The sequence below is a fragment of the Sinocyclocheilus rhinocerous genome, unplaced genomic scaffold (assembly GCF_001515625.1).
Source record: "Sinocyclocheilus rhinocerous isolate Xijiao unplaced genomic scaffold, SAMN03320098_v1.1 scaffold737, whole genome shotgun sequence".
NCBI classification, from domain to species: Eukaryota; Metazoa; Chordata; class Actinopteri; order Cypriniformes; family Cyprinidae; genus Sinocyclocheilus; species Sinocyclocheilus rhinocerous.
The window spans coordinates 19,279-25,354 of NW_015632805.1; positions in this window are offsets into that span (position 1 = coordinate 19,279).

Sequence of the window (6,076 nt, forward strand, 5' to 3'; positions counted from 1 at the left end):
TGGTGCTCGTTGTTATATTTTTAAACACAATCGCAATGTTTGCAATTGACATTATTGCCATTTAAAATAAAATGATCCCATACGTAACTGCGGCAAAACACACTGCTGCTCATATGAAACATTTTAATGCGAGTATGACACAAGTGAGGTACAAAGCTTTGTTTATAAGAGAAATAATTGGTTAGCAGGCAAATGTTACATCGTGACCATGCTTTTGGATTCATACCGAGCCCATAGCCTATATTAAAAATCCATACGTGGCTATGTGTTCTGGTTTGCCGATTGGTCACGAATTTCCACGAACGTAATAATATTTATAGTTTCTTTTCTCAAATCCTCACCGTCTCACCCTCTAATTTCGCAGGTTTATTTTAATGTCATTCACGTTTAATCTCTGTTTTCGCATCTCTTACACCTGAGGAACAACAGAAACCGCTCGAGATTTCACGTTCCTAGAAAGTCTACTGGACGATTTCCTAGTCTCTTAAAGGTGACATATCATGAAAATCTGACTTTTCCAGGTTTTATGCTGTGGCAAGCTAACCAATCAGAACTCAGGGTGCCGCCCAAAGTGCTGCTATAACCAATCACGATCATCGTTTTCATGATCGATCATCGTTGTCACGGCCGAGTACTCGATCGCTGTTGCACTAATATCATTGTATTAAAATATATAATTAAATACTGTTTTTAATTCAGTTGCATACGTTTTTATTTTTTTAGCACTCTGACTGAGATTGAGATTATATAATGTATCAAATCAATTATACATTTGGCTTTTCATTTCTTTTTGTTTTTATTTTAATAAAGGCTGCATTAAATTGATCAAAAGTAACAGTAAAGACATTTATAATAGATTTCTATTTGAAAAAAATATTGTTCTTTTGAACTTTCTATTCATCTGTGAATCCTGAAAAATAAAATTTATCAGTTTCCACAAAAATATTGTGCAGCACAACCGTTTTCAACACTGATAATAATCAGAAATGTTTCTTGAGCAGCAAATCAGTATATTAGAATGATTTCTGAAGATCATGTGACACTGAAGACTGGAGTAATGATGCTGAAAATTCAGCTGCGCATCACAGAAATAAATTATATTTTAATAGATATTCACATAGAAAACAGCTATTTGAAATTGGAATAATATTTCACAACATTACTATTTCTATTGTATTTCTGATCACATAATGCAGCCTTGGTGTGCAGAAGTAACTTCTTTCAAAACATTTTTATAAAAATGTACCGACCCTTAACTTTTGAACAGTAGTGTATATTTAATTGAAAATATTTTTAAATACATTTTTAAAAAATATATTAAACATAATATCCAGCAACTGGCCATTTATGTAGCAAACTAATATAAGAATATATTAAACTAAATGTCCAGCAACTGTGTTTATAAAACTAACCCGTCACATGTAGAAAAAGATTTACAAACGGATTTGAGATTTAACCTTAGACCGGTGACGTAACTTGGACTCGACATCAGACTTGTGCACAGTCACACATAAGATGTTTTGAAAAATGCCTAAAAAGTTGCCCATGGAAAAAGTGTGAGCTTGTTTGGATACCATAAAAACGCAGATTCACGACATTCCACGTAGCAGAAGAGCCGGCTCTTGTTGTTTATCAGGTGTAAGTCTAGAGGGTTACTGCTCCACACCCACCTCCATGACAGCAGAAGATCTTCTCATCAACGATAGCAGCTATGGGCAGACAGTTGAAACAGTCTGTGAACGTCTTCCAGAGCTTGATGTTGTAGCGTCTCCTGCCTAAACACACAAACATGAGCTTAATATCACCTACAGATTTTATTATTTAAAAGTGGTTAAAATGTAAATGAATAAAAAGAGCTCTAGAGGGACAGACTCTGCTAAAAAATACACAGCGGTTTCCTTCACTCTCACACACACGACTGCAACGGCGCTAAATAATTAATCTTGCACTGAATAAGAGTCACAGAGTTCTGCTTAAGGTGCATGTTTAGCTCTTATTAGAGTTTAAAACAAGTGTTAAATGCAGTGGAATCTGGTCATGTATTTGAATCTGTCCATGTGGCGGAATAAGTTAATGTGAACATCCATGAAGGTCTAGTGTTCCAGCAGGATTAGTGATTACAATATACAGCCAAACAATCTGGACACCTTAAATGTGACCCTGGAGCACAAAAGCAGTCTTAAGTCTTTTCTTTTATGCCAAAAATCATAAGGATATTAAAAGTAAAGATCATATTCCATGAAGATATTTTGTAAATTTCCTACTGTAAATATTAGAGCCCGACCGATATGGGTTTTTTGGGGGCCGATGCCAATACCGATTTTAGGGAGTAAAAAAAGATCGGTACCGATATATCGGCTGGTATTCTTTATGTGTAGGCTAACTTCCCATTCGTGTGTCCAAACTTTTGACTGGTACTATATATAGAATACAGTATATAGCCTACATAAACAGAATATATATATATACATAAACACATTTTTTGCAATGATAACTCAAATGTGGTGATCACTACTACTACTATTACCATCTTGTGCCCTGCAATAATCATTTACTCAAACGTGCTTTTATGAGATAAAGGGAAAAAATATATATAAAATCGGCCAAACATATCGGACAAAAAATCAGCATCATATATCGGCCGCCCTGATTTCTAAATATCGGCATCGGCCAGAGAAAAACCCTTGTCGGTCGACCTCTATTGCTGACACTTAAATTAATAGTTTTGCCACTTTTGCACTTGTTATTAATGTATTTTGAATGCAAAGGGCACTTTATTTTTTCAAAAAATTTATGTTTATTTGTTATGCATGTTATGTATGTTTATTAAAAACAAGTTTTGTAATAACCAATTGTTCCGGTCCGGACCTTTGACTGAGGAAAATTCAGATTTGGACCTTTGAATGCAGACTTTGAGAACCAACTCTGAAAGACATTTGACAGTAGTAGAGATTCTGCATTTCTGTTTTTAACATGGTATATCTGCTGCGTTTGTGTTTCTCACCGCAGATCTTCAGCGGTGCTTCCAGCTCCAGGAGGATGGGCTGGCTGAGGAAGATCTCGCGGGATTTCAGACACAATCCACGGATCTCGTTCTCCTGCAGCTGAACGTTCTTGCCAGGCTTCGACCCTCTCACTGCAAACGCACAAACAAACCTACAGTTAACTAAAGCACTAGTTCGGCTCTTTGACCTTTGCCATGGAAAATACATAATAGCAAGCAATAAATGATCACAAATGACAGTTGTGTAATTGTGATTAAATTTATGACACGATTTAAAAACACAGTGTTTTTATTATAGTATCAATGATATAATATTATAGTTCACATTTTATATTTTGTTATATATTTTGAGTTTATTTTTACATTTTTATTTTCATTTTAGTTATAGTTTTATTAATTTTGTTATACATTAAGTTTATAATTTTTTATTACCTTTTTTAAAAGTACATAGTTTTTATGCCATTCTATTTCAGTTTTACTTTCATTTATTTTAGTACTTAAGCTTAAACTAAACAAAAATGCCAATGTCTTGGTAACTAACTGAAATAAGTTAAAGGTTTTTTATTTATTTTTATTTTGAACTTTATTTTAAACTATTTTAAACATTTAATTTCAAGTAATTAAAAAAAACACTTTTTTCAAATTCAGTTTTTTTACATTTTAATTTAAATTTTAGTAATCAAAAAGCATGAATTGAAATCACAAAACTTACACCATTTAAATGAAAGGTTTAACAAAAATTTAATTTATAGGGCTTTTTATTTTTCCAAATTTCAGTGTTTTCTGTTTTAATTTTTCTTAATTCCTTTTTAATGGTTTAAATTGAAAGAATCAAGAAGCATGTCTAATCAACGAAATTCATAAAATGTTAACAATTTAATAATTTATTAAAATGTTTACAATAATAGGGCCCTATGAAATTTTCTTGTTAATTTTTATCCCCCCACAAATTCTGTGTTGGTTTCATTTTTTTCTGGAATTATGTTTTGATACAAACTAAATACAAAGAAAATGTATTTATACTTTTAGTTATTTTTTTATTTACAATAATTTTTTTGATGTATTCAAATGAAGACACAAAACATTTATATAAGTTTTAATAATAAGTAATAAGCCCACAGTTCTGCCTACAGCTGTAAGATAAAACAAAGATGTGGACAATTTATCAACACAAGTGAACACTTAGCCTAAATCACCATCAGACGTCATCGTTCATGTAATTATCTGGTTAGTTGAGCAACAGTTTCTCACAAGCGTGCGTCTAGAGTTGTGAATCCAGACCCTGCAGTAATTCTGGACAAACACTACTTGAGCTTGCAGGGAAACCTGTGGTGTTATGCAGATAAATGTGTGTTTCTAATGGCCTTTCTGTGATCCGTCAGCACAGGGAAGGGAAGTAGGTTAGGTTCGTCTTCCTGTCTGCAGACGTGGCCTACTCGCTACAGGATTCATCCCTAATGTGCAAAGCAGCCTCTCCCGAAAGCACACGGATCATCCCACAGTCCTATTTCTCCCCACTTGCAATGTTCGCAGTTTTCACATCGATCGCGTTTTTATTGTGCTGGAACTCCAGGGAATAGTCAAAGGCTGGCCTGTGCACCACGACGGCCTGTTACTGCCCAGCATTTCTATTTTTACCCCATGTTTGGAGCAACTGGCACACAGTTCTGCAGCTCTGTATTGAAGCTTGTTTTGCTGGTTACTGAGAGTTAGGGCTGGGTGGGAGGACGGTACATACCGTACACAGTATTTAACTGGATTATCCAAATATAGACATCTGAAATGTTTAATATAAATCAGTTTTCCATTGATTTACCAACTAAAATAGCATAAACATGTTGCGATATATACCATTTCTGTGAAATAAAAACAACATAATTACCAGGATGTGAGATTGTGGATGATTTACATTTACATACAGGAGGGTTTCCCCAAACTAGGGTTCACCAGATATTGAAAAGTTAAAATTAAATGAAAATTAAATCATAAAATTAAAAATTACAACACTCATTTTAAAATAAAACAATGAAAAATAAATCACTTTCTAAAAATTTTAAATATCTAACACAAATGAATTACGTATAAAAAATAAGACAATAATATTATATATTATTTAATGTGAATATTAAAAACTTTAAAATAAAAACAACAAAAAGAAAACACAAAAAGATTTTAAAATATCATGATGATTGACATATATGATTTATTATGAATATTATTAATAATTGTCTAAAGTAATAAATACTTATATATAAATTGTATATAAAAAATGAAAATAATATATAATATTTAATATTAATATTAGTAATAATTCTGAAATAAAAACATAAATAAAACAAATAATAAAATTAAATACATAGAGGTGTAAAAGTGGAATAAATGAGCGATTTACACCAAATGAGTTTCCACTGGCTTTCTGCATAATGTCATGTCAACAAACTCTTAACAGAGTAAAGCGAGAGAGGGAGGATCGGCTGACACACTCCACACAACAGGGCTGTGAGACTTATAACAGCAGCCACAACAATGAGCAAAGGGCTCTTTTAACGAGTGCTCAGTGACGCTATTCAACGAGATGATGTCAAGTCGCCATTTAGCTGAACATTTCTTAAAGGAATCATTCATCCAATAATGAAACTGTCATCATTTACTCAGCCAAGAGCAGCACGGGCGCTGACGGAAAACGCAACAAAGAGTCAAGACGTCAAAAACCTGCAACGTTTTTAAGTGCACTGTCCCTTTAAATACTGATGGGTGTGACTAAGTTTTGGATGCAGGCAGATATAAAATAGGGTGTTTTCTTTAGTACTCAACCCTCTACGCACACCTTGGCAATATAATCGCCATTGGATAGTAAATTTTTTTGTTTACTCGCCAGACTGATATACTATTTTACACACACGCGCGTTTACTTAGCTATCTAAATGGGGACATTACTTAGACTTCGATTGTTTTTATATACAGATAGTTATACACTTTTTAACCTAAACGCACCCCTACCCCTAACCCTACCCCTCACAGAAAGAATTTTGCATTTTTACAATTTCAAAAGTAAAAAAAAAACTTTGTTTA